At 39.8% G+C, this 10457-nt stretch overlaps 1 long non-coding RNA gene across 2 annotated transcripts; it reads right to left on the minus strand.

Moving 5' to 3' along the window:
- Positions 1-1001: 1001 nt before the first annotated feature.
- Positions 1002-7696, minus strand: LOC134297422 (uncharacterized). 2 transcript variants are annotated; one of them, XR_010004152.1, is made up of 3 exons: positions 6591-7696; positions 2293-2484; positions 1002-1211 (listed from the first exon to the last, which is right to left on the minus strand). It is a non-coding gene; the product is annotated as an uncharacterized LOC134297422 (long non-coding RNA). The 2 variants fall into 2 exon arrangements; XR_010004153.1 differs by having other exon boundaries at positions 6587-7696.
- Positions 7697-10457: the final 2761 nt, after the last annotated feature.

Raw genomic sequence — 10457 nt, forward strand, 5'->3', positions numbered from 1 at the left:
TTGCCTTCTTCTTCAGACTACAATTGTTTGCTTTCTCTATGCAAGCAAGTGCATACAAAAGAGGTAGCATGTTTGCAAAATAAGCTTTAAAAAGCTGCATATAAACTTTCTTTAAGGAAAAGGGGGGTTTGAAATTCATATAATTTTGAGATCTCTATCCTGGGGGCTTTAAATTGCTGCTAGGTCTATTATGGTTACCAACAAAATTGACTGCACTAGTAATAGGTTGTCATCCCTGTACATCTACTTATTTTAAGGCTTTAATATAACCTTTTACAATTATTCTCAAACATAAATGTGTGTGACTGCATTTGCTCACATCTATCCGTTTCTATCCTTTTGTCTCTCACCTTCTGGTTTCTCATCCACCCTAGAACTATATAAAACATGCATTAAAAAAATCATAAAATACTGTAAGGCTGATATACATGGTGGGCCAAAAGTCATGTTTTAATAACTTTTTGAAAATGTCTTTTGAATTTTTTTTACATGCAATGTAATGTAATGTAATTAAATTTCCTATATATACTGTACTGTATATGATGCTATGATATTGACAATTTTTAAAAAAAAATGAAATATTGAAACCCCTTTGTGACTTTTGGTCCACCCTGTACATGGACGGTTAAGTATAAATCCTTAACATGACAATAAATTATTATGATATATTTTTATAAGAAAAGGCACATCGTTTACGTCATTAAACCCCAATAAAGTTGTCAGAAAAACTTCTCAAGAAGATGGAGAAAGTGGTTGTCCTTAGGCAGCAGCGCATAAGATGGATTGATAACTCAGCAAAGAGACAATCTCCTTAGAGATTGTCTACCATTCTATAACAGCAGTCTCTATATCCGTTTTCTCTGGATTGCCTCCAACTCTCATCATTGGGCATTAGCATGGATAAAAGTAAATGATAACTGTATGGACACTTTATGGACACTGTAGGGATAACTGGATGGACACTGAATGGACACTTCTCATATAGCACATGACTAACAGAATTCATTGCCACAAGATTTAATGAAAGCTTGAAACGGGAATTGGACAAAATAATAGATAACAAGTAAGCCAGTGCCAGACTCCAAGAGACTATGGATCAAATCACTGCTCAGCCATGGAAACCCATTGAGTGACCAAATAATAATCGCACAAGAAGACAATGGCAGATCTCCTCTGGAAAAATATTGCCACCATAAGTTGGACCTGCAGGTCTGTAAAAGCAAAAACAACATTGCAAGAAGGCAATCAACAGCTACTGATCATGTTTCCTTTATGTCACTTCCAGAATCTGAGTCACTAAGCTGACTGATACTATTGGGATGGTGCTACAGGGTACTATTTATTTATTAATTATTATTACAACATTTATATCCCGCCCTTCTCACCCGAGAGGGGACTCAGGGCGGCTTACAATAAACACACATATAAAAATTATACAATACTCTATAAATCAGATTAAAAATTATTAACTTACATCAAAATTCATAAAAACATTCTAAAATACAAATAGATATGTTCAAATGGACTACTTCACACAGGTCGTGTTTGAAGGGTTCCCATACACCACAAGGCAACCAATACGGGTGCAAAAATGCTGGACTACATAATATTGTGTTCTGATGCAGATTGGCGCTTTTTGTATTCTTATGACTGAAACTGGGAAAGGACTGGTGAACACTAACTGGGAACACATATTCAGAATTCATTAACTGGTAGTTCCACAGAACAAACCTGGGACCTTTTTGGCAAATGCATCTGACCTACAACTGATTTCATGACTGAAAAAAAATGTAGAAATAAAACAACCTAGTCAAATAAAACATATGTATACAATTCTTGTAAAAGATATTTTAATCATTTGCTTGCATTCTATGCTCAATTTATCTCAATGGCTCATATTATTTGTTATATACTGTATACTTAATTTCTTCTTCCTCCTGAGGTTTTCTGGCCTTTGTGATAGACATAACACAGAGAGATCTGATGAACTGCATATTTTAATCCTTCTGACCTAAGAGAGTAAGAACTTAAATACTTGAGCCATCAAGCCAGTCATCTCCCCCTTGACAAATTGGGATTCCAACTTTCTAGCAATTTTGATCACATCCTCCAAGTTAGAAATTGATTTATTAGTTCACTTGCTCTGTGGCAATGGCATGGCAGGATTGTCCCCAGAGAGCATTTTCCAGTGCTTTGCTTTATATATTTTTAAAGGGGATCAAATGCTAAGCTTCAATCACAGCACTGTACCACAATCCCTAAGGAAGTATGACATGAATATTAAGTACCCACCTTTCCTTTCTCTCTTAAAATACGACCATTTCTGCCAGCCTGTGCACAGTGTTTCTTGCCTCTTGTTACACAAACTAAAAGATGATTCATACATGGAACTTCCCTGCTCAAAGGACTGTTCAATTGAGTTCTTAAATAGTTCAGCTGGCAAAAAAAATCCTCCCCTGGCTGGAGGAGGATGGATCTTCATTTCTGTTGGAATAAAGGAATCATTGTAGTTAGTTATTTATGCACCCTCAAAAAATTAGAAATGGGGACATAGCTTACATTGACAATTTTATATTGTCTATGCTGTATACACACAAGTGTGTGTGTGTTTGTGTGCGTTAGATACAAATATGTAAATGATGACTGCAATTATAATGGATGGAATTCACTGTTGCAGTTATGGACAATTAATTTCAAGTTACATAGTTGTAACTCATTTGTATGCACTGTTTCTACATATTTACAACTGTGGCACAATTATAAAAGTGTTCAATCCAATTTTACAAGACTGTAGCCATTGAAAGCACTGTTCCCCTATTATTTGAGGATCATCATAATAACACCTTCAATCCCCCCCCCCCCCCCGGCACTTGTTATAGCCTGGTCAGATTCTAAGTGTTCAGATGAGGAGGAATGGGATGCTGGGAGAAATTCATAAGAGAGAGAAATGTTTTGGAATCTCATGGCAGTTCCCAAGAGAACTGTGAAGGCGATATCTGTTCCCATGGGATCCCTCAAAAGTTAATTTTCAAAGCCGCAATTGTATTGGTAACCAACAACTTATTAGAGCCTTGAAATGATAACTGTAACCAATTACTTTTAAAAGTAGCCTTCCACATTCTGACAATTACTTCCAATAGTTTTCTTTTTAAAAGAATCAGCATTAATTCCAGACATTGTTTTTGTTGTTGTTGTTGTCATTCACAGAAGAGTCCAAACAGTACCATAATATTACCTCTAAAAAGATATTACTGCAGAATTTAAACAGTAGTCGCCTTTATCTTCATGGTGTGGCTTGAAGTTCATCTCATGCTTTTGAATGCCAACACTGACCATGTTCAGAAACATTTTGTCAAAAAGCTATTTTCATGTTCCATTCTTGCTCACCTAATTCTAGCTCAGTGGGTCATTCTTTTGAAACTCCTTCATGCAACTTATCCCCCCAAACATTTACAAAATGTTAATGTCAGTTCACGTGCATTATCCCTCCATTACAGTCTCCAATACTGATTCATCTGAATAATACCAACTCCTTTTTTTGTTTCTTTTAACCTTTGTGTAAACTATTTTTATTTTCCCTTCAAATATCCCCCAGTCTCTCTGTGTGTATAACAAAACATGGAAATCTGAATAGGACAAAGCACTTTTGCAAGAAGTGCAAAGGAGTATATTTCACATAAATACATAAACAAGAGGAGGAAGAAAAACATTCAGCATTTGAATTCCAGCATCAAGAGTTCAAAACCTGGAGGAAAGGATGCATTTTAAAGTCTGCTATGGTGACTTTCACATTTTACCAGTCTCAGACACAAAGAAGGGACAGTAAAACCCAAAGGTTCAGGGCTATTCATGGAGAACACACTGCCAAAAATTCATTCTTTGCTAAAGTGAGTTGTTTTTGCTTGAGTGACTCCACTGATTGCACAGGGGACAAAGGTGGTCTCTCGGATATGCAGGTCAGACCACTAAGGGCTGTGTGCTCAGGTCATCCTCACACCTTTCTTTTTCAATTGGAAGCCTATTGAGTTTTGCTGTCTTACTCTTAAGCAGTAAAGTTTCATTCATCAAGGGAGCTACACTGTTTACCTCAGCTGAATGTTTTTGAGGATGCTAATTTGGAACGGCACAAGACCATAACTAAAAAACACAGAACTATTTCCCCTACTTAGTCAAATTGAAGTCTCAAAAACAGAAAGTTGTCTATTCTTCTGATTACTTCAAATTAACAGTGTAATAATTCAGCTCAATCCACCACATCAGCAATTCTCTGGCAATAAAATCTTTGATTTGTCTGATTCCTTTTCTTTTCCATTCTGCTGCTGCTACTCTTGTTGTTGCCTTTCCCACAGTTTAGAACTCCATGCAGTGTCAGGAGAGAATGCTTCTGGAACATGGCCATATGGCCTGGAAAATTCACAGCAACCCAGAAAAAACATAGCTAAAATTGCACAAATTATAAAAGATGAAAAATTTAATTACACAATCACAAAATTAAAACCTATAAAAATATAAACCATCAAAAGGAAAACAGAAAATAGAAAACCAGGTACATTTCCTCTTGTAAAATGAGTTTTCCAGTTCCTGTAAAATCAACTAAAAAGGTATATTTGCCTGCATAAAGAGAAGTACTTTGCCAGTCTAACCTCACTGGAAAGGGAAGTTCAGAGTCTGTGAGCAGTGACTAAGACCTCTCCTCTTTCTGCCAGATGTATCTATGGTGGGGCAGAGAGAAGGGTGTCTCCGTAAGAGCTCAAAACATAGACAATATTATATTGGAGAATATGAATAGGCAGGCATGCAGTAACTTCTCTTACTGTTTATTGTACAATACCATCTGAGAAATTTTGGGAAATTCAAATTTTGGGAAATTCAAAGAAATAAGATTTCTCTCTTTCAGTTTTACATGTGTGCACACACACAGAGGAAAATATCAGGAACAATCAGTGGCACATTTTTTTGAAAAGATGTTTACGTGATGGAATGAGCTGAATATCTTAATGGATGATGAATATGTGTACCTTCAAGTGAATTTATGGTGATCCCATAAATTCCATAGGGTTTTTTTTAGACAAGGATTACCCAGAGCTGGTTTTGCCAATTTCTTTCTCTGAAATATACCCTACTACGTTGGTCTTTTTTAGTGGTCTCCCATTGAAGTTCTAACCAGAGGTTGACCTCACTTGGCCTATAATATAGGATGGGTTTTGGTGTCCTTAAGGCATGTTAGATTGAATTGAATTCAAAATGAGTCAGTGAGAGAGAAGAAAGCCAGTCCTTTATTTGTGTAGAGTTTGTTCTGGTTAAATAGGAGAAATGCTTCTTGCAATGGCAGTATGTGCAGGTTTGGGAAATTCACATTTTTATAAACGTTAATATAAATTTTGTACTTATTGTTCCTAGTGACCAATCATATTAGTACGTTTACTAGCATCTACCCTATCCATATGGCAGAACTGTGCTTCACATTGCAGCATTTTTCAAAGTTATACCTCTAATGATTTAAATTTAGAGAGCTGAAGTAGAGGTAAAAAAAGATCAAGACTAGTCCACTCAAATGATATCATGCCCTGAGTCCCCTCAGGGAGATAGGGTTGAATATAAATAAGGCATCATCATCATCATCATCATCATCATCATCATCATCATCATCATCATCATCTTGAAACTAGAGCATGAAATATACAACTATCTTGTAGGCCATCTGTGTACTTTCATTGCGTTGGAACCAAAACAAATAAAAGTTTTAAGTAAGCACCATGTGTAATAGGAATTAGGAAAAATATCTGTATTGGCTCCATTAGTTTTCACACTTCATAAAGGCATGCAGAGTTAGATATACACTGGGTGTCTGCTGTGATTTAATGTTAGGATCCCCTGTGGATACCAGCATCTAGGGATGCTCAAATGCTTACACATCAACATAGTGCTCAGCACAAGAAAAATCAAGGTTTGCTTCTTAATATTTTTTGGGAAGGGATATGTTTCTGAGCTGTGGTAGGTGCAGAACCCATGGATATGAAGTTTTGACAGTATTGTATCATTTTTCATTAGCATTGTTATTGGAATGTCCTTTAAGGATGCAATCCTATTCAAGTGTCCCTGAAAACACCCACTGGGATTTAAGTCTGAGAAGACAAGTATAGGATTTCACTATTAATCTTTAAACTGGACACCAAGAACAAAATTTTCAATAGAGAAACATTAACAATGAACTCTTAAGTATCTTAAATATTATTGAGTAGTTCACTTGACAACACTGCAGAACCATAATGTGTATGTTTCTTTGGTTCTGGGATTTTATAGGAGGATTTGTATCACTTTCATATACCGCTCAAATTACTTATTTAAAAATGGTTTATCTGGGTGGAAGACAAAACTTTTCATAAGAGCTGAATGAGCCATTTTGTATTTGCATTGTGAAATTGAATACTGTATAATTTTCAGTGAAACCTCTTACTCACCTTTGTCTTTCCTAAATATTTCTTTGGCAAGCTCTGTTCTGGGATTCTTCCCTTGTCTATCAACTTACACACATACAGGTACACACACATCATTACAAAACTCCATCTTATAGACTCATACTTACTTACTTAAGCAATCCCTTGTAGGCCGAGGATGATGGTCCTCCAGTTATAGGGTGTTGGGGGTGTGTCCGCAGGTGACTGAAGAAACCTATTCTTGATCTGCATGTTCTCCCGCAATGAGGACATCGGTTTCCAGGTGGAAGGCGGTCTTGGTCAGGGTTGGCTTGACGCTCCTTCTTCTTGGCACGTTTCTCCTTTAAGCCCTCTGTAAAGAGGTTATGAGTTAAACAGAGATTATTGATATGATTTTATTTGTTTGTTAAAGAAAAAAAAGGAAGTTATATATTAGCAAGGAAAAGCCTAACATGGAAATAGTGTTAGTAGGTTGCCATGGTAACGCAGCTTCCCTTGGGAGAAGAAAGGGGCGTGGCTAAGTTGACAGTTGGAGCATATTCCCTTTTAAAAAATTCAGTTGCTGATAGGGTTTTGAGAGGATCAGTTTCTGTTAGGTTTTGAAAAGATTAGGAGCTGTGGGAATCAGCTAAGGACGGCAGCTTATTGTTCACTCAGGGGAAAGGCTGGTGATATAAGTTGACTGGGTGTTTTATTTACTGTTCGAAGAGAAGTTATTAAAGATATATCCATTCATGAAAGACTACATTGTAACTTAAGATCTGGAACGTTTACTGATTGAAACCACACGCTTATGTACAAAATAAACTTGAATTTTATTGTTCATAAAGATCAGTCTCCTTGCCTCTCTGTAAGCCTGAAGGAAGACCATTACCTCATGTTGGTGGCAGTTACCGTACCTATCTATATAAGTTACCGTACTTTTCTATATAAGTTACCATCTTTACTCATTTAAACCCATCAGTTCTGTTATCCTTCCTTATCCACTAAATCCTCCCTGTCATACATTCACACATCCTGTATCCCTCCCTCTCACACGCGCGCACATCTCCTCAATTGGAGGCAGCGGTGGGATTGAAAAAGGATTTCCCCTGCCTGAGTTGAGTTTCACAAATTGGGTCTCTCTTCACCCTCCATTCGTGCCTCTTCGAACTCCGCAGCACTGCTGGTTACAGCTGACCTCCTATTAGAGCGCTCAAGGGCCGGGGCTTCCCAGTTCTCAGTGTCTATGACACAGTTTTAAAGGTTGGCTTTAAGCCCATCTTTAAATCTCTTTTCCTGCCCACCAACATTCTGTTTCCCGTTCTTGAGTTCAGAGTAGAGTAGCTGCTTTGGGAGACGGTGATCAGGCATTCGGACAACATGGCCAGTCCAGCGGAGCTGATGGTGTAGGAGCATTGCTTCAATGCTGGTGGTCTTTGCTTCTTCCAGCACGCTGACATTTGTCCGCCTGTCTTCCCAAGAGATTTCCAGGATTTTCCTGAGGCGACGCTGATGGAAACGCTCCAGGAGTTTGGTGTGACGTCTGTAGACAGTCCACGTTTTGCAGGCGTAGAGCAGGGTTGGGAGGACAATGGCTTTGTAAACAAGCACCTTGGTCTCTCTACGGATGTCCCGGTCATCAAACACTCTCTGCTTCATTCGGGAAAATACTGCACTCGCAGAGCTCAGGCGGTGTTGTATTTCAGTGTCAATGTTGACTTTTGTGTAGAGGTGGCTGCCAAGGTAGCGGAAATGGTCAACGTTTTCTAATGTTACACCATTAAGCTGTATTCCTGGCATTGCAGAGGGATTAGCTGGTGCCTGTTGAAAGAGCACTTTGGTTTTCTTAATGTTCAATGAGAGGCCGAGCTTCTCGTATGCTTCTGCGAATATGTTTAGAGTAGCTTGTAGGTCTTCTTCTGAGTACGCACAGACTACGTTGTCATTGGCATACTGGAGTTCTATAACAGATGTTGTGGTGACCTTGGTTTTGGCTTGCAGTCTGCTGAGGTTAAATAGCTTGCCATCTGTCCGATAGATGATTTCCACACCGGTGGGAAGCTTCCCATCAACAAGGTGAAGTATCATAGTGATGAAGATGGAAAATAAGGTGGGGGCAATAACACATCCCTGCTTGACACCTGATTCCACCTTAAATGGGTCACTTTGGGAGCCGTTACTGTCCAAGATTGTTGCCATCATGTCATCATGGAGGAACCGCAGGATGTTCACAAATTAGTCAGGGCACCCAATTTTTTGGACGATGGTCCAGAGAGCGCTGCGATTCACTGTGTCGAATGCCTTTGCAAGGTCAATGAATGCCATGTACAGAGGTTGGTTTTGTTCCCTGCTTTTTTCTTGGAGCTGTCGTGCAGTGAAGATCATGTCCACTGTTCCTCTGGAGGGACGGAAGCCATTCTGGGATTCTGGGAGGGTGTCTTCTGAGACAGGGAGAAGGCGGTTTGCAAGGATTCTTGAGAGGATTTTCCCAGCGGAGGTTAGAAGGGAGATACCGCGATAGTTCCTGCAGTCTGTTCTGTCCCCTTTCTTGAAAAGGGTGATGATGGTGGCATCCTTGAAGTCTGCTGGGATTTTCTCGGTCACCCATACCTTTTCAATGAGCTGGTGGAGTTGTTGTATCAGCTCAGGTCCACCCGTTTTGAAGATTTCAGCAGGGATCCCATCAGGTCCGCTGGCTTTGTTGTTTTTTTGTTGGCTAATGGCATTGCTAACTTCTTCCAAACTAGGCAGTGCTGCAAGCTCATCCCTGGTTTGTTGTTGCGGGATTTGTGAGAGGGTCTCTTCGGCCACATTGGAGCTGCGATTCAGCAGGTTCTGGTAGTGCTTTTTCCAACATAGTGCAATTGATGTTTTGTCCTTCAGAAGTTTGGTTCCATCTGATGAGCGTAGGGGCTGTAGCCATGGTTTCTTGGTCCGTAAATGATCTTTGTGGCTTTGAAAAATCCCTGAGCATCATGGGTATCTGCAAAGTGTTGGATTTATTCAGCTTTCTTTGTCCACCAGATGTTCTTGAGTTCTCTGGTCCTTCTTTGGACCTCAGCTTTTGCACTGGCATAGATCTTTTTCTTGGCAGCACAGTTGGTGTCTCTCTGCCATGTTTGGAAGGCTTTCCTTTTGTTATCAATTAGCTGTTGGATCTCTTTGTCGTTGTCATCAAACCAGTCTTGATGTTTCTTAGTTTGGTATCCAATGGTTTCTTCGCAGGCTGTGATGATGGAGGTCTTCAGTTTGTTCCAATGTTCCTCAACATTTTCGGGGTGTTCTGTGGGTAGATGATCTTTGAATGTAGTTTGGAGAAGGGCTTGTTTGGAGGGCTCCTGAAGGGCTTGGGTGTTCATTTTGTGCCTTGTTTTTCTTCCTTGGAGTCTGCGTTTGGGGACGATCTTGATAGCCATCGTGGATCGGATTAACCTGTGGTCTGTCCAGCAGTCATCAGCACCTGTCATGGCTCTTGTGAGAAGCACATCGCGGCGGTCTCTGGCATGTGTAATTACATAGTCCAAGAGGTGCCAATGCTTTGACCGAGGGTGCTTCCATGATGTCTTGAGCTTTTTTTCTGGCAGAAGAGCATGTTGGTGATGACAAGGTTGTGCTCTCCGCATTTGGTGAGAAGCAAGATGCCATTCGAATTGCTGTTTCCGACCCCGTCTTTTCCTATGATCCCTGGCCACAGGTCGGAGTCCCGTCCAACTCTGGCATTAAAGTCCCCCAGGAGGATGATTTTGTCCTCCTTAGGTATCTCCGATATGATGGTGTCCAGCGGACAATAAAAAATTTTTCCTTGATGTCTTCGTCAGCATCTAGAGTTGGTGCATAGGCGCATATGATAGTTGCCTGTTGGTTTTTGGCAAGGTTAATTCAGAGGGTTGAGAGTCGTTCGTTGATGCCAGTGAGTGCTTCAGTCAGGTGCTTCACCAGGTCGTTTCTAATAGCAAAGCCAACTCTGTGTATAGCCTCATAGAATCATAGAGTTGGAAGAGACCTCATGGACCATCCAGTCCAACCCCCTGCCAAGAA

This window comes from Anolis carolinensis, chromosome 3, assembly GCF_035594765.1.
Source record: "Anolis carolinensis isolate JA03-04 chromosome 3, rAnoCar3.1.pri, whole genome shotgun sequence".
Lineage (NCBI taxonomy): Eukaryota > Metazoa > Chordata > Lepidosauria > Squamata > Dactyloidae > Anolis > Anolis carolinensis.